Source organism: Heterodontus francisci, chromosome 29 (genome assembly GCF_036365525.1).
Source record: "Heterodontus francisci isolate sHetFra1 chromosome 29, sHetFra1.hap1, whole genome shotgun sequence".
NCBI lineage: Eukaryota > Metazoa > Chordata > Chondrichthyes > Heterodontiformes > Heterodontidae > Heterodontus > Heterodontus francisci.
The window spans coordinates 54363440-54383147 of record NC_090399.1 but is presented as its reverse complement, the minus strand read 5'-3'; the positions used below and the strand labels follow the sequence as shown (position 1 = coordinate 54383147).

The following is a 19708-nucleotide window of genomic DNA, read 5'->3' as shown; positions in this document are numbered from 1 at the left end:
CAGTGCTTTGGAATAACAGCTCCCCTGAACAAGCACTGAAGGGAAATCAACACAAACAACTAACAGTGACCTGGCTCCAATTCTGTGTGCAGACATCGATGTATGTCGAGAGAGGAAGAGTAGGTGAAACATTCCTGGCACACATCACACTGGAAGGGTTTGTCTCCTGTGTGGGTTCGTTGATGTTCCAGTAGGTCTGAAAACTGTGTGAAGGCTTTGTTACAGAACTCACACCGGTAGGGTTTCTCTCCTGTGTGAGTGCGTTGATGGACCAGGAGATATGCTGACTGTGTAAAGGCTTTGTTACAGAACTCACACCTGAAGGGTTTCTCACCTGTGTGGATCCTTTGGTGCTTCAGCAGATAGGATGACTGTGTGAAAGCCTTGTCACAAACATCGCACCTGAAGGGCTTTTCCCCCGTGTGAATCCGTTGGTGCTCCAAGAGGGTCGAAGATCTCAGGAAAGCCTTATCGCAAACCTTACACTTGAAAGGTTTCTCTCCTGTGTGGATCCTCTGATGGACTCGGAGATACGATGACTGTGTAAAGGTTTTGTCACACACCTCACATTTAAATGGCCTCTCCCCTGTGTGAATGCGTTGGTGTACCCGGAGGTATGATGACTGCGAGAATGATGCGTTGCAAGTCTCGCAAGTGAATGGTTTCTCACCAGTGTGAACGCGTCGGTGATTCACCAGACCCGTTAATTGTGCAAAACCCTTGTTACACACCTCACACTTGAATGGCTTCTCCCCAGTGTGGATACGTCGGTGATTCACGAGTGTTGATGACTGTGCGAAGGCTCGGTTGCACACCTCACACTTGAATGGTTTCTCTTCCATGTGGCTGTCCTTGTGTCACAGGTGGTAAAACAAATGCACCTTCTGTGTTGGGAGGTCTTTTGACCCCTCCTCACACTTGAACAGCCTCTCACCTGTTGGAATGTTTCAGTGGTTCATGAGGCTCAATGAACAATTGAAACTCTCCTCACACTCGGAGCCCACTCACGCTTATTCAAGCCTCACCCTGATCAATCCCCCATGACCAAACCTGTAGAACGATCGGTTCTGGTGAAAGGCTCCACACCACTGAATAGTTTCAGATCTGAGGATATGTCAAAGCTCTCCTGACCCAGCCGATTTCTGGATGATGGTTTAACTGCCCAACCCTTCTCCGTACTGAGCCACACTGTGAAAGGGCTGGATGTCTTCCCACGGTTGACAATGTGCAGTTTTTCCTTGGGCGATGGTCAGGATCTATCTGTGGTGTCTATTCTCTCTGTATTATCTGGTGTAGTACGGAGCAAATATTCTGTAAAACAGTAAAGAAAAGCATGATTTCCTCCAACTGACTCTCCTCCTTTGCTAAAGGTGCTACCCCTCAGTTAGAGACTGTTCCACTGTGAATGTCAGTCTGCTATTCCCCTGAGGTAGGCATCAGATGCACGCCCTCTCTTTTTCCTCCTTTGACTGTCACTCATCCCCTGTTTCCAGCAGGAACACTGGATAGTGACCAGGAGCAGACACTTTGGCCACATTCTTTCCTCTGCCTACTCGCCATCTTCCCAGGCACCAAGAGGGCAATGGAAAAGGCAGTCGGAGAAGGGTAAAACAGGCTGTCAATTCACTATGAGCTCGTTTTGTGCTTCTGACAATTTCACCCTCTCTGCATTTAATATAAAAAGCACTCGACAGAAATGTAAATTCAATGGAGATTTTGAAATTTCTCCCCTGGTTCTGAGCAGGAAGTGCTAGAAGCGGAGGAAAAGATTGCCTCAGTGTAGCTGATTGACAGGTACTAGTTTATCCTGGGAAATTAGACAAAGCGCACTCGCTCAGACTGCACTTTTCAAACTCAGCTATCAGTCCCAGTGCTGGGCAAAACTATCAAATCCAAGCCCAGGCTTAAGGGAAAGGCTGTGGTTATGGCAGGCAATTTGCTATGTTACTGGATTAACAATCCAGAGTTCAAATCCAACCAAGAAAAGTTACACATGTGGAAATACAGCACAGAAACAAGCCTATCAGCACAATTGGTATTTGCTGGTGTTTATGCTCCAGAAGAGTTTCCTCCCACCCTTGTCATCTCACTCTATCAGCATATCCTTCTACTCCATTCACTCTCATGTGCTTATCTAGTTTCCCTTAAAAGCATCTATGATATTTGTCTCAATCACTCTGAAACTGAATTTAATCAATTATGGAATTTGTGGAATTGAATCAAAATAAACACATGAAAACTTTCATATTGATATTATGGGATACAATCTGTACAAACTCTTCCCCATCACTCACTGGATATTCAGTTCTAAACATTAGTGTGGATATTATAGGATGCAATCTGTACAAACCCTTCTCCTTTACTCATTGTCCACAGCTGTTCTATTCCTTTGTCAATATTATTTTCCAGTTTATTTTCCCTGGTCCCATTCTCACCCCCTCATAATTATCTTTTTACCCATCTATTACTTTGGCCTTTTTCCTACTATTTTCCTTTTCAATCTGCATCTCAAACATGATGATGTTGTGATCGCTGTTGCTTGATGTTGCTCTACACATACTTCTCTGCTAAATTTCACTTCCCAGTCATAGATCCAGCCGTGATTCCTCCCTAGTTGGGCTTCTTATATATGGTGGAAGAAAGGAGTTCAGTACACAACATTGTTGCAACCGAGGTGGGAGGAGTGCACTGTTTATTCTAGTTCCACTTCTGAGCGGGTCACAACATATATTTAAATTTTTTCCCACTTACCCATGCAATCAATTGTATACTCTATTTTTATCCCAGAATAAAACACACCAACCAGGTTTCTTTACTAAACAACAAAATTATCAGTTTATTATAAAGCAAATCTTTAGCAGTAATTAAATAAAATATAAACACACAGATTGAAATATTAAAGTTCCCTTTTTACCTTAGCCCCTCACACTCACACACATACACAGAGTAACCAGAAAAGTCAAGGGATTTTTGTTTTTATAGCTCTATTACAGACAAAACAACACGTGCCGAATACTTGCTCATTCTTGAAGAAACAGCAGATGAGATATATTGTATTCCAAAACTGGCATACATTCTGGTCTCTGAGTACACATAGCTGGGTCACTGTGATCTTTTCGAACAGTTCTTTTCAGGCAGCATTGTGAACTAATTTAGCCAGCTTTTCTTCAAAGACAGGAGACAAGATGAGTTAACACAGTGGAGTTCTCAGGATCTTTTAGAGAGGTGCTGGAAAGCTGAGCTAGGTTGTGGTCTTCTCTCCTTCGTTGGGAATTCTCTTCTCTCCTTGGAAGTTCTCTCCCTTTTTGATACTGTTCACCCCAACTCAAAACAATTCAAATGCAAAACTGACAGAGAAGGTCAACCTTTTGACTTCCATCAATCTTGACCTGTCACTTCTTTGTAAACAATTTCTCCAAGTGTCCAAAGTTCTCTGTTGTTTATTGAGCTACGAGTCAGGTCGTTTCCCAGAAAGGCTTGTTGTTGTTGCTGGAAGTCAAGTGGTTTTCCGGATATGCGTGTTTTCCTCACAAGACCTCCCAGTGTCCCTTTTAAAAAACATTTCCAGGGACTGTTTTTCAAAGTCAAGTGGCCTTTCCATGATCTCCTCTGAAAACCCCAAAGTTTAACATTTCTTCAATCTTTTAAAAATGAATCCTGAAAAAATTTATTTAACAAAACACAGAGGCACTTTCATAAAAATATCCAAAGTCCATTCCCTTTTTCCCGTTACCACCACCTATTCTTGCCAGTCTATTTGGACAGAGCTGAAATCTCACATGAATGTTATCTACATCCTTTACTCATTTTATTGTTTATTCATTTCTTCCTCTAGTTCTCTTCCTTAAAGAAGATACTCTTTAAAATACTCGTCAGCATGAGTGATTCCTTCTTATCCTTTATCTCAATTGTCATGATCCTGTTTTCCTTAACCTCATCGGACCCTGGAAGATTGCGAGTGGACTTTGAATCAGAGCACTGTTCATCAGGAAGTGTAAATCTGCAAGTACTCTACTGTTATTTCTATTTTTAAATAATTTTCTCTTAGTAGTGTTTAAGATTTTTAGTTTTTTCTAATAAACAGTTAATTTGTTGATATCTAAAGATACCTGGTTTGGTTCACCTCATTCGGGGATTACTAGATTATTCAACTCGGCTGTGGCTTTCTTTGATGGGAAAGCTTAAAGAGATATGGTATGCAACCTGTGGAGTGATGGGACTGAATTGACAGTGCGTTGCTCCCACTGCAATCAGAATCACATATTTTGATTGGGGACTTTGTCTTCAGCGGTCGTGTCATAACATACTAATTGGGGGCTGGCCCGCGATCGAATCATATTTTTAATTAAGCAGCTCGCGTTTGCAATCAGAATCACATTAATTTGCAGGGCTCGCATTTGGGACCATATTAAATACTCGTCTCTGGAATAACATTTAAATTGCGGTCAATTGGAAACTTGATTGTAATTGGCATTTGATTTAGATTCCAACAAAGAAATAAAAAGATCCAGGTCTCTTTTATAATAAGGTATAGTCTATACCATTGTAATGGCATTAGCGGTTGCAGCAGAGATTTTGGGAAAGCAGAGTGTTTCCCTGAGTGACTTCATAACTTTAACTAAGAAAAAACTAAAAGAATTGGCAGCAAAATTGGGGTTAAAATTGAAATCAGGTGCCAAAAAAGCAGAGATAATTGACATAATAGCTTAGCATCTGGAATTAGAAAATGATGACGATGAAGAGGAATCCGAGGAACAAGAAAGTAGTAGGTCTGAGAGTAATGCTAGGATTCCGGTAGAAACAAAAACAAACTTGGGGCTGAAAAAGAATTAAGAAAACTTGAACTGGAAAAAGAGGAAAGGGAAAAAGAAAAAGAAATAGCAATAAGAAAACTAGAACAAGAGAACGAAACAGCAATAGCATTGGAAAGATTTAAGCTTGAATTCCAGAATGAGGAAAGGGAGATAGAGAGGGAATTTAAGTTAAAAGAGATGGAAGTAAGACAGTCTTAAATCCAGGGAAAATTCAGGTCAGGAAGAATCTGAATTTAGCTCAGGACCGAGCAAAAAGTTGTTTAGATTTAAACAGGCTCTTTCTAAGTTCGAGGAAAGGGACGTAGAGGCATTTTTCATATCTTTTGAAATAATAGCCAAACAGATTAAATGGCCGAAAGAAAATTGAACACTGCTTATCCAGGGCAGGTTGGTAAGCAGAGCTCATGAAGTTTGTGCCATGCTTCCTGTAGAGGCTTCTGCGGATTATAAGATGGCAGAAAAGGCAATGCTCATTGCGTATGAGTTAGTCCCTGAAGCTTACCGTCAGAAGTTTAAGAACCTATGGAGATTGGCTGGGCAGGCATATTTAGAACTTGAGAGGGTGAAGCAAAGCTTTTGACCATTGGATATGGGCATTAAAGATAGAAACCACATATGAGAATCCGTGAGAATTGATTCTCTTAGAAAAGTTTAAAAACTCAATTCCTTCAGTAGTGAGAACTCACATGGATAACCTGAAAGTTTTGAAAGCTAGGCAAGCAGCGGAAATTGCTGATGATTTTGAGCTTGTGAATAAGCCAACCTATTTTGTCCATCACCCCCATAAACCTCAGAAGGATAGACAGTGGGAGAGTGAAAGGAAGGCAAGTAGCCGGGGACAAGAAGGAACAGCTGGGAATGCCCCAGGATCACATCCTCATGTCAGAAAGGAAGGTGCTGAGGGTAGAATTGAGGTTCGCAAGCCGAAGAGTTATCATTGCCACAAAAGGGGTGTTAGGACCTGGTCAGGAGGGTGTCTTGGGGTCCCTCTCAGCCTTCATCTGGTCTTACCGTAACAGGGTTTAATATTAAACACACTGTGTTTTTAGCTCCCCCTTCGTGAATCGTTGTTCACCGCTTTCCAATTGTAAGGCAAAGAAACCAGTTTAAAGAAGAAAAGTTCAATTTTAATAAATTTCAACTTAAACTCTAATTCGTTTGACGCCTACAATACACGATGTGCCCATGTTAGCATGCATACGCGATACACACATGCAAATAGAGACAGAAAAGAGCAAAAGGAAAATAAACTGGAAAAACTTGAGGCAATATCTGAAGAGTTTTTGTTACAGTTCTTCGAGCTCACTGTAGAGTCCTTGATTGTAGGTAGATCTTGCTTTTTGTTGGGACCCAGTATTCTTCTTAAACCTTGTTCACTGTAGGAGACTTTTCTCTCTTGGGGTTCCTGTGATTTCAGTGGATTCAGAGGCTTGTGAGAAAGAGATGGGAGCAGGCAGGTGAGATCTTCTCAGTTCAGGAGCAAACAGTCTTTCTGAGTTCAAACTGTCTGTGGCTAGTTCAAAAGACCCCTGGAACAGCCAGTTAGTCATGTGACCAGCTGCTCCAACCAGTCCTGGTCCCTGTGGATTGCATCATCCCAGCAGGCCCTGGAATGCGCTTCCCCACCTCCTCACTGTCAATAGCCATAGTGGGTTGAATGTGTCAGGGAATGGTCCTTTGTCTACACAAGCACCGTCTATTAATATGCAAATGTCTTTTCCAGCCACAGCAGATCTGTTTAATAAGTCATGTCCTTGCTCCAGTAAGAGTTTCAAATCAATGTTCATGATAAAATTAATGTGCCTCATTCTTGGCAGGTGGGCGCCTTGCATGACAGGGGTCATCTTCATTCAGAGTGCTGGAATTTGCGAGGTAAACCCATAGGACTTGTTGAGGTATACAAAGCTAGTGCAGAGGAAAAGACTGTCTGAGAGTATATCAGACCAGGTAAATAGCTTTAAAGACAGCTGTGAAATCAGATACTAAAAGAAGTGTAGCGGTTAAGAATAAAATATCTGAGAGTTATAATGAATTTCTGTCAAAGGGGAGAGTAACTCCGTAAGTGAGGCAGGAAAACCTATTATAGTTAGGGACAAAGGAGCAACCCAAACACTCTTGTTGGGGAAAGATATAAGGTTTCCACCAAAGAGCGCTTTGAAAACTAAAGATTTAGTTAATGGAATTGGCGGGGAATACATACCCATACCTTTGATTAAAGTATGCCTAGAGAGTGACTTAATATCTGGGATAGTAACTGTAGGATTTGTCCACAGTTTTCCAGTAAAGGGAATTGATCTACTCTGCGGAAATGATTTGGCTGGATCAAAATATCAGTTTCTCCTATAATTACAGAGGAACCAAGTGAAATTAAGGAAACAGAGCAATTACAGGAATAACTTCTGGGAATATTTCCTGCGTGTCTAGTCACCCGAGCAATGGCTAAACAGGATCCATTGTCGGAGGTAAAAGAGGCATCACAAATAGATAGCCAAGTATCGGAAACCTTATTTGGGCATTTAGGTAATCCAAATGAGATGTTTAACAGATTGTCTATCATTTCAGCATAGCAAGTTGATCCAGAGATATACCGAAGGGCACAGACGGCTCTGTCAGAAGCTGAGGCGAAAGGAGTTCTAGAAGGCTATTATATGGTAAATGGGGTTTTGAGGAGGAAATGGAGACTGCCTCATAGACCTGCCGATGAAGACTGGACAGTTGTTGAACAGATAGTGGTGCCACCTAAATATCGCCAAGGATTATTCAGGTTAGCACACAACATTCCTTTTGCAGGACATAGGGGAATTCGGAAGACCAAATCACGCATAAACAAACATTATTACTGGCCAGGTCTTACAAAGGATGTAAGACAATTTTGTAGGACATGCCATACCTGTCAAATGGTGGGAAAACCACAACCGACCATAAAACGGGCAGCACTAGTTCCCATACTAGTGATTGAGGAACTATTTAGTAGGGTATTAGTAGACGGTGTTGGACTCTTGCCATAAACAAAAGCGGGACATCAATACATACTATCATGGATATAGCTACTTGATTTCCAGAGGCCATTCCTTTGAGGACAATTACTGCTAGAATAGTAGAAGAAAAATTAACCCAATTCTACATGAGATATGGGTTACCACTTGAAGTTCAATCGGATCAAGGTTCTAATTTCAAGTCTAGGATATTTCAAGAAGTCATGAGCAATTTTGGAATTAGACAGTTATAATCTTCAGCATATCACCCACAGCCACAGGGATCTTTAGAAAGATTTCAGCAGATCCTCAAAATTATGATTTAGAACATACTGTCACGAATATCCACATGACTGGGATTGAGGACTAGATTTTCTTTTATTTGCCACCAGAGACTCACCTAATGAGTCTACAAGCTTCAGTCCTTTTGAATTGGTTTATGTACATGAAGTAAGAGGTCCTCTAAAATTTATAAAAGATAGATTCTCGGAACAAAAGAATGAATCTTTGATGATAGACTATGTATCTGTGTTCCGGGAAAGGCTCACAAAAGCTTGCGGTGTGGCTCAGGAATACCTTAAAGCATCCCAAGACAATATGAAAAAATGGGCAGACAAGAATGCAAAAGGCCATGATTTTCAACCAGGAGATGAAGTATTAGTGTTGTTACCATTACAGGGAGAACCATTAAAAGCACAGTTCAGTGGCCCATATAGAGTAATCAAAAGACTGGGTAAGGTAGATTACTTGATTGACACCCCTGATCGCCGGAAGAAAAACCAGTTGTGGCACATCAATACGCTAAAGCAATATTACCGCAGGGAGAAGGATAAGCCAGTAAAAGTATGTCAGGTAATCGAGACTGAGGATGAGGCAGAAGCAGGCCGAGGAAATTCTCAGATTGAATCTCCTACTATCAGATTAGAGAATACAGAATGGCTAGGAAAATTAGACAATATGCTTTTGCACTTAGAGGCGAAACAGCGTGAAGACCTAACCAGGCTTTTCTCAACGTTTAAAAGAGTTTGTAGGGATAGGCCGAGATATACAACCTTAGCCACACATGATGTGGATATAGGGGGAACCATTCCTTTAAAACAACAATCCTTACTACTTAGGTCCAGACAGACAGGCCCAAGTGGAAGCAGAGGTACAATGCATGCTGAAGGGGAGCTTAGTTGAACCTAGTGAGGACAGCTGGAATTCGCAGATGGTCTTGATGGCTAAACCTGGTGGGACGGCTCAAACTTGCATGAACTGTAGAAAAATAACTCTGGTAAAGAAGGTAGACTCCTACTCAAATTCTCATTTAAAGGACTGTATGGACAGAGTGGCAACACAATGAGTCTTAAAGAGACAGATGTGTTGGAAGGATACTGTCAAATTCCTTTGACACCCCAGGATAAGAAAAAATCAGCTTCTGTTACACCAGACAGGGTTTTCCAGTATCAGGTGATGCCACATAGGTTAAGGGGTACTCGAGAAACTTCTCAGAGAATAGTGAACCCAGTGGTGGTCAGTGCTCCTGGATGGACAGCTCACCTGGCTGAAGTGATGGACAATAGAGACACTTGGAAGGAAAACACGAAACAACTGGGAGACAATGTCTGGAAATTTGAAATGGGCTAATTAGGACAATCTTTGAAAAATCTAAAGCCGAAAATGTTCTGATGGAACTTGTTGCTATAGTCCTAACATTTAAAATAAATTGCATATATATCGGGGAAAAAAAATGTTAGCGTTTTTCAATTTCCATTTTATACATTCTAATGGAATGCATTTCAGAATGGCGTTTCATTGAGCCAGGGATGGAGGTATCATGATCCTTTTTTTTTTGGGAACTATGCAGTGTGCCTTTAAGGCTGTAAGAGATCAGTAATTCTTTAAGGCAGCAAGCTTCAGAAGTTACCAAGTAAAGGTGCATCTAGTTGCCCTGGATACAACCATTCAGAGACAGCGAACAGGACATACAATGTTGCGTTTCACTTTTGAAAAACCTAACTTTGCAGAGACAGTTGAGAGACAGACTGTTCTGACAGACACAGCTGTACCAGCCTGGACTGAAGGAGAGACTGCTCAGTCAATTTAAACTGTTTATTTTTACCTCTCAAATTTCTAAAAGTTAAGCCAGATTGATTTTTTTGAAAGTGGTTGCAAATTGTTGATCTGCTGCGTCATCGCTGGAAAGAAGAGTTTGAAGCTTGAAATGTTGAACCGAACTACTGATGGCCTATCGATGAAGAACTGTTTTCCTTAACCGTATCGGACCCTGGAAGACTGTGAGTGGACTTTGAATCAAAGGACTGTTCTTCAGGAAGCATAAATCTGCAAGGGCTTTACTGTTATTTCTATTTTTAAATAGTTTTCTCTTAGTAGTGTTTAAGATTTTTAGTTTTTTCTAATAAACGGTTAATTTGTTGATATCTAAAGATACCTGGTTTGGTTCACCTCATTCAGGGGTTACTAGATTATTCAACTCAGCTGTGGCTTTCTTTGATTTGGGAAAGCTTAAAGAGACATGTTATGCGACCTGTGGAGTGACGGGACTGAATTGACAGTGCGTTGCTCCCACTGCAATCAGCAGCATATATTCTGATTGGGGGCTTTGTCTTGAGCAGTTGTGTCATAGCACAATTCAAATGGATTATTTTTCTATCGTGCTATTAGTTATGCCATTTTTTTCTGCTGGCATTAAAAAAAAATGTTGCAAAAGGCAGTTTTTGTAGATTAGGAAGTGCAGTGGCCAAGGATCGGTCCTTCAGGCACACTGGCAGTAATGATACAGTGGGTAGGAAGAGAAGTCATTGTGGGAGATTCCCTGGTTCCAAACGTACAGGGAAGAGTGGAACCAGTGGATGACAGTCCCACTGAGCTGGTCCACAGAGGAGGCGTGTCGAAAGTGAATGGTGCAGAGAACCATGTCAACAGCTGCAGAGAGGGATGAAGAGAGGTAGTGCACCTTAGTCACCATCACATAGGATGTCATTTGTGACATGGTTAGGGTAGCAGCAGGGGCGGAAACCTAATTGGAGATTTCAGACATGAAGTTATGAGAAAGATCGACACAGATTTGGGAAGCATCAACACATTCAAGGACTTTAGTGAGGTAAGGGAGTGTTTTTTGAGGAGGGGGTTCATCACATGCTGTCTCAGCTACCTGGTGATTCCATGTTGTTTTCCATATCTACTGGTCACATGCCCCCCCAGCAACCTGGGGGTGACCTGCTCTCTTTCCTGCTCTTAGCAATTGGAAAGTAAATAGCATCTTCATTATCCAATAGGATGGTCAATCAAACAGCCTTATTCCAATCGCCAACATTTTATAACCAATCAACAACTTCCATTTATATAACACCTTTAATGGGATAAAACGCCCCAACGTGATTTACAGGAAGATTATGAAACAAAATGTGACACCGAGCTACAGAAGGAGATATTAGGGCAGTTGACCTAAAGTTTGGTCAAAGAGGTAAGCATTAAGGAGTGTCTTAAAGGAGGAAAGCGAGGTAGAGATGCAGAGAGGTTTAGGGAGGGAATTCCAAAGCTTAGGGTCTTGGCAACTGAAAGCACGGCCACCAATGGTGGAGCTATTAATATCAGGGATGCACAAGAGGCCAGAACTGGTGGAGTGCAGAGATGTGAGTGGGTTTGTAGGGCTGAATGTGATTAGAGATGGGGAGGGGTGAGGCCATGGAGGGTTGAAACAAGGATGAGAATTTTTTAATTGAGGTGTTGTTTAGCTGGGAGCCAATATAGTTCAGCGTGCACAGGGGTGACAGCTGAACAGAACTTGGTGGGAGTAAGGAAATGAGCAGCAGTTTGGATAACCACCAGTTTACAGAGGCCAGAACGTGAGAGATCAGCCAGGTGCGTGTTGGAATAGTCAAGTTTCGAGGAAACAAAGGCATGGTGAGGGATTCAGCAGTGAATCAGCTGAGGCAGGGGCAATATTAGGCGATGATAAGGTGAAAACAGGCACTCACAGCGATGGGCGGTGGGGGGTGGTCAGAAGTTCATCTCAGGGTCAAATATACCATCAAGGTTGTAAACAATCTGGTTCAGTGTCAGAAAGTTGCCAGGGAGAGGGGTGGAGTTGCTGCTGAGGGAGCAAAGTCTGTGATGTGGATTGAAGACAATGGCGTCAGTCTTCCCAATATTTAGATTGGAGGAATTTTTTGTTCATTCAATACTGGATGTCAGACAAGCTGTTTGATAACTTAGCAACAGTGGGGAAGTTGAGAGAGGTGGTGGTCAGCTGGTACTGGGTGTCGTCAGTGTACGTGTGAAAACTAAAGCTGCACTTTCGGATGATGTCACTGAGAACAGCATGTAGATGAGAACTAGGAAGGGACAAGGAGAGATCCTTTGGGAACACCAGAGGTAATGGTGCAGGAGTGGGAAGAGAAGCCATTGATGGCAGTTCTCTAGTATCTGTCCTGTTGTAGCCAATGAAACCAGACAAGTGCAGTCCCACCCAGCTGGATGATGGTGAAGAGGCATTGGAGGCTGCAGACAGGTCAAGAAGGACGAGGAAGGATAGTCTGCCTTTGTGCAGTCACGTAGGCTGTCACAGGTGAGCTTGGTAAAAGCTGTGTCACAAACATTGCTCCCCGACACTGTCTCACGGGTCTGCATACAGTGAGACTGCGTAAGCTTGGTGATGTTGCTGCAAATTATGGAACAGGTATCACAATGGAACAGCTGCTCAGCTGCAGGGGGACAAGGCAGCCTGGAGACAGCTCTGAAGACCATCGCAATGCTGGAGGACTTGAGTTTGCTCCAAGCCGATGTGGCTATGTCAGTGAAGCAGTTCTTGCAGTGATCATACTGGAAGGGAGGAGGAGGAGCAGATGGTGAAACTGCACTGGTACATGTCAATCTGGGAGGGTTTCTATCCTGTGTGGAGACTCTGGTGAAGCTCTAGAGAGGAAGAGTAGGTGAAACATTCCTGGCACACGTCACACTGGAAGGGTTTGCCTCCTGTGTGAGTACGTTGATGTTCCAGGAGATCAGGCAACTGTTTGAAAGCTTTGTTGCAGAACTCGCACCTGAATGGGGACTCCCTTGTGTGGGTTCGCTGATGTTCCACCAGGTCTGACAAATGCAGGAAGGTTTTCCTACAAAACTCACAGCGGGAGGGTTTCTCCCTCGTGTGGGTCCTGAAGTGAACCAAGAGGTTCGATGAGCGTGCAAAGACTTTATCACATACCTCACACCTGAAGGGTTTCTCTCCTGTGTGTGTTCTGTGGTGATACAGGAGGTACAATGAGCGTGTGAAGGTTTTATCACACACCTCACACCGGAAGGGTTTCTCCCCTGTGTGGGTTCTGTGATGCTCCAGGAGGTACAATGAGCGTGTGAAGGATTTATCACACGCCTCGCACTTGAAAGGTTTCTCTCCTGTGTGCACTCGCTGGTGGACCAGAAGGGTGGATGACTTCACAAAAGCTTTATCACACACCTCACACTTGAAGGGTCTCTCTCCCGTGTGATTCCTTTGGTGTTCCAGAAGCTGGGATGGGTGCAGGAAGGCTTTGTCACACACCTCACACCTGAATGGTTTCATCCCAGTATGGGTTCTCTGGTGCTCCAAGAGGTTCGATGAACGTTTGAAGGTTTTATCACACACCTCGCACCTGAAGGGTTTCTCTCCCGTGTGGGTCCTGTGGTGTTCCACGAGGTGCAATGAGCGTGTGAAGGTTTTATCACAAACCTCACACTTGAAGGGTTTCTCTCCCGTATGTACATGCTGGTGGACCAGGAGGGTGGACGAATTCACAAAAGCTTTGTCACACAAGTCACACTTAAAGGGTTTCTCCCCTGTGTGAATCCTTTGGTGTTGCAGAAGACGGGATGGGTGCATGAAGGCTCTGTCACACACCTCACACCTGAAGGGTTTCTCTCCCGTGTGGGTCCTGTGGTGAGCCAAGAGGTTCGATGAGCATGTGAAGGCTTTATCACACACCTCACACTTGAAAGGTCTCTCCCCGGTGTGGATCCGCTGGTGAATCAGGAAGGTGGAAGTTTGCGTGAAACCTTTTGCACAAACCTCACAGCGGAAAGGTTTCTCCTCCATGTGCACTCGCTGGTGGACCAGGAGGGTAGACGACTTCACAAAAGCTTTGTCACAAACCTCACACCTGAAGGTTTTCTCCCCTGTGTGCATCCGCTGGTGTTGGAGGAGAGCTGAGGACTGTGTGAAGGCTTTATTGCAAATCTGACAGCTGAACTTCCTCTCCCCTGTGTGGGTGCGCTGGTGTTTCAGAAAGTACAATAACTGTACAAAGATCTTCTCACACACTTCATATTAGAACCACCTCTCCTCTGTGTTGGTGGATTGGGGATTCACAGGGCTTGATGAACTTGCAGAGACCCTGTCAAATTGCCCACATTCAATTGTTTTCTCTGCCATGTGGCTGCCCTCGTGTTACAGGAGACACAATGGTGTCACGAAGGCTGTCTACACTCTCACCGTCTGTGGATGAGGAGGTTCAACAATCATATGAAGTCCTCAGCAAACGTCAGAGAGGATATTCCAGTGTTTCAGGAACACCAATGACTGTGTGAAAACCACTCCTTGTGGAACCTGAGAGACTTCTTTCCAATCTCACCCGTTACACTCCCTCCATCTCCTGGACAGACTGATATCCCACAGCCAAACCCATGGAAGTGTTGGTTTTGATTGGACGCTGGATACTGGTCAGTTTCACTTCTCCTGACCAATCAGATTTATTGGAGATGCTTTTTCTGTGGAGTTGTCCCTGGGGTGATGTCCGGGATCTCCTCGGGTCTTGGCTGGGTGCGGTGTCTATCCTCTCTATTCTCTGATTTAATACGGTGAGATACTCCTGTAACACAATAAAATAATGAGTGATTTTCCTCTGATTCTTTCCCGTCTCTGAAGGTGCTGACCCCTCACTGGGAGACTGGTGCCCAGGGAGGGTCAGCAGGTTACTGAACTGTGGGGGCAGAAAATGTGAATTAATGGATTTTGCCTGGACTACCTGTGTTGGATTTTTTGAAAACAATCTGTACAAACTCTGCTCCGTCACTCACTCGATATTCAATCCTGACAACTAGTGTGGATATTATGGGATACAATCTGAACAAACTCTGCTCCTTTACTCACTGGATATTCAGTCCTGAACATTAGTGTGGATATTATGGGATACAACCTGTACAAACTCTGCTCCTTTACTCACTGGATATTCAGTCCTGAACATTAGTCTGGATATTATGGGATACAATCTGTACAAACACTGCTCCGTCACTCACTGGATATTCAGTCCTGAACATTAGTGTGGATATTATGGGATACAATCTGTACAAACTCTGCTCCGTCACTCACTGGATATTCAGTCCTGAACATTAGTGAGGATATTATGGGATACAATCTGTACAAACTCTGCTCCGTCACTCACTGGATATTCAGTCCTGAACATTAGTGTGGATATTATGGGATACAATCTGAACAAACTCTGCTCCGTCACTCACTGGATATTCAGTCCTGAACATTCGTCTGGATATTATGGGATATAATCAGCACAAACTCTGCGCCTTTACTCACTGGATATTCAGTCCTGAACATTAGTGTGGATATTATGGGATACAATCTGTACAAACTCTGCTCCGTCACTCACTGGATATTCAGTCCTGAACATTAGTGTGGATATTATGGGATACAATCTGTACAAACTCTGCTCCTTCACTCACTGGATATTCAGTCCTGAACATTAGTGTGGATATTATGGGATACAATCTGTACAAACTCTGCTCCTTTACTCACTGGATATTCAGTCCTGAACATTAGTCTGGATATTATGGGATACAATCTGTACAAACACTGCTCCGTCACTCACTGGATATTCAGTCCTGAACATTAGTGTGGATATTATGGGATACAATCTGAACAAACTCTGCTCCGTCACTCACTGGATATTCAGTCCTGAACATTCGTCTGGATATTATGGGATACAATCTGAACAAACTCTGCTCCTTTAATCACTGGATATTCAGTCCTGAACATTAGTGAGGATATTATGGGATACAATCTGTACAAACTCTGCTCCTTTACTCACTGGATATTCAGTCCTGAACATTAGTGTGGATATTATGGGATACAATCTGTACAAACTCTGCTCCGTCACTCACTGGATATTCAGTCCTGAACATTAGTCTGGATATTATGGGATACAATCTGTACAAACTCTGCTCCGTCACTCACTGGATATTCAGTCCTGAACATTAGTGTGGATATTATGGGATACAATCTGTACAAACTCTGCTCCTTTACTCACTGGATATTCAGTCCTGAACATTAGTCTGGATATTATGGGATACAATCTGTACAAACTCTGCTCCTTTACTCACTGGATATTCAGTCCTGAACATTAGTGTGGATATTATGGGATACAATCTGTACAAACTCTGCTCCTTCACTCACTGGATATTCAGTCCTGAACATTAGTGTGGATATTATGGGATACAATCTGAACAAACTCTGCTCCTTTAATCACTGGATATTCAGTCCTGAACATTAGTGTGGATATTATGGGATACAATCTGTACAAACTCTGCTCCTTCACTCACTGGATATTCAGTCCTGAACATTAGTGTGGATATTATGGGATACAATCTGTACAAACTCTGCTCCTTCACTCACTGGATATTAAGTCCTGAACATTAGTGTGGATATTATGGGATACAATCTGTACAAACTGTGCTCCTTCACTCATTGGATATTCAGTCCTGAACATTAGTGTGGATATTATGGGATACAATCTGTACAAACTCTGCTCCTTTACTCACTGGATATTCAGTCCGGAACATTAGTGTGGATATTATGGGATACAATCTGTACAAACTCTGCTCCTTCACTCATTGGATATTCAGTCCTGAACATTAGTGTGGATATTATGGGATACAATCTGTACAAACTCTGCTCCTTCACTCATTGGATATTCAGTCCTGAACATTAGTGTGGATATTATGGGATAGAATCTGTACAAACTCTGCTCCTTTAATCACTGGATATTCAATCCTGAACATTAGTCTGGATATTATGGGATACAATCTGCACAAACTCTGCTCCGTCACTCACTGGATATTCAGTCCTGAACATCAGTGTGGATATTATGGGATACAATCTGTACAAACTCTGCTCCTTTAATCACTGGATATTCAGTCCTGAACATTAGTCTGGATATTATGGGATACAATCTGCACAAACTCTGCTCCGTCACTCACTGGATATTCAGTCCTGAACATCAGTGTGGATATTATGGGATACAATCTGTACAAACTCTGCTCCTTTACTCACTGGATATTCAGTCCTGAACATTAGTGTGGATATTATGGGATACAATCTGTACAAACTCTGCTCCTTTACTCACTGGATATTCAGTCCTGAACATTAGTGTGGATATTATGGGATACAATCTGTACAAACTCTGCTCCGTCACTCACTGGATATTCAGTCCTGAACATTAGTGTGGATATTATGGGATACAATCTGTACAAACTCTGCTCCGTCACTCACTGGATATTCAGTCCTGAACATTAGTGTGGATATTATGGGATACAATCTGTACAAACTCTGCTCCATCACTCACTGGATATTCAGTCCTGAACATTAGTGTGGATATTATGGGATACAATCTGTACAAACTGTGCTCCTTCACTCATTGGATATTCAGTCCTGAACATTAGTGTGGATATTATGGGATACAATCTGTACAAACTCTGCTCCTTTACTCACTGGATATTCAGTCCGGAACATTAGTGTGGATATTATGGGATACAATCTGTACAAACTCTGCTCCTTCACTCATTGGATATTCAGTCCTGAACATTAGTGTGGATATTATGGGATACAATCTGTACAAACTCTGCTCCTTCACTCATTGGATATTCAGTCCTGAACATTAGTGTGGATATTATGGGATACAATCTGTACAAACTCTGCTCCTTTAATCACTGGATATTCAGTCCTGAACATTAGTCTGGATATTATGGGATACAATCTGCACAAACTCTGCTCCGTCACTCACTGGATATTCAGTCCTGAACATCAGTGTGGATATTATGGGATACAATCTGTACAAACTCTGCTCCTTTACTCACTGGATATTCAGTCCTGAACATTAGTGTGGATATTATGGGATACAATCTGTACAAACTCTGCTCCTTTACTCACTGGATATTCAGTCCTGAACATTAGTGTGGATATTATGGGATACAATCTGTACAAACTCTGCTCCGTCACTCACTGGATATTCAGTCCTGAACATTAGTGTGGATATTATGGGATACAATCTGTACAAACTCTGCTCCGTCACTCACTGGATATTCAGTCCTGAACATTAGTGTGGATATTATGGGATACAATCTGTACAAACTCTGCTCCGTCACTCACTGGATATTCAGTCCTGAACATTAGTGTGGATATTATGGGATACAATCTGTACAAACTTTGCTCCTTCATTCACTGGATATTCAGTCCTGAACATTAGTGTGGATATTATGGGATACAATCTGTACAAACTCTGCTCCATCACTCACTGGATATTCAGTCCTGAACATTAGTGTGGATATTATGGGATACAATCTGTACAAACTCTGCTCCATCACTCACTGGATATTCAGTCCTGAACATTAGTGTGGATATTATGGGATACAATCTGTACAAACTCTGCTCCTTCACTCACTGGATATTCAGTCCTGAACATTAGTGTGGATATTATGGGATACAATCTGTACAAACTCTGCTCCTTTACTCACTGGATATTCAGTCCTGAACATTAGTGTGGATATTATGGGATACAATCTGTACAAACTCTGCTCCGTCACTCACTGGATATTCAGTCCTGAACATTAGTGTGGATATTATGGGATACAATCTGTACAAACTCTGCTCCGTCACTCACTGGATATTCAGTCCTGAACATTAGTGTGGATATTATGGGATACAATCTGTACAAACTCTGCTCCGTCACTCACTGGATATTCAGTCCTGAACATTAGTGTGGATATTATGGGATACAATCTGTACAAACTCTGCTCCATCACTCACTGGATATTCAGTCTTGAACATTAGTGTGGATATTATGGGATACAATCTGTACAAACTCTGCTCCATCACTCACTGGATATTCAGTCCTGAACATTAGTGTGGATATTATGGGATACAATCTGTACAAACTCTGCTCCTTCACTCACTGGATATTCAGTCCTGAACATTAGTGTGGATATTATGGGATACAATCTGTACAAACTCTGCTCCGTCACTCACTGGATATTCAGTCCTGAACATTAGTGTGGATATTATGGGATACAATCTGTACAAACTCTGCTCCGTCACTCACTGGATATTCAGTCCTGAACATTAGTGTGGATATTATGGGATACAATCTGTACAAACTCTGCTCCGTCACTCACTGGATATTCAGTCCTGAACATTAGTGTGGATATTATGGGATGCAATCTGTACAAACTCTGCTCCATCACTCACTGGATATTCAGTCCTGAACATTAGTGTGGATATTATGGGATACACTCTGTACAAACTCTGCTCCATCACTCACTGGATATTCAGTCCTGAACATTAGTGTGGATATTATGGGATACAATCTGTACAAACTCTGCTCCTTTACTCACTGGATATTCAGTCCTGAACATTAGTGTGGATATTATGGGATACAATCAGCACAAACTCTGCTCCTTCACTCACTGGATATTCAGTCCTGAACATTAGTGTGGATATTATGGGATACAATCTGTCAAAGCTCTGCTCCTTTACTCACTGGATATTCAGTCCTGATCATTAGTGTGGATATTATGGGATACAATCTGTAAAAGCTCTGCTCCTTTACTCACCACCCCTCACTTGGTTTTCAGCCCCTGGCAGGAAGTGAACCAGCT

General features: G+C 42.5%; 1 pseudogene; it reads right to left on the bottom strand.

The window, feature by feature from the left end:
• Positions 1 to 59: 59 nt before the first annotated feature.
• LOC137345851 (zinc finger protein 91-like) lies at positions 60 to 19708 on the bottom strand (annotated as a pseudogene).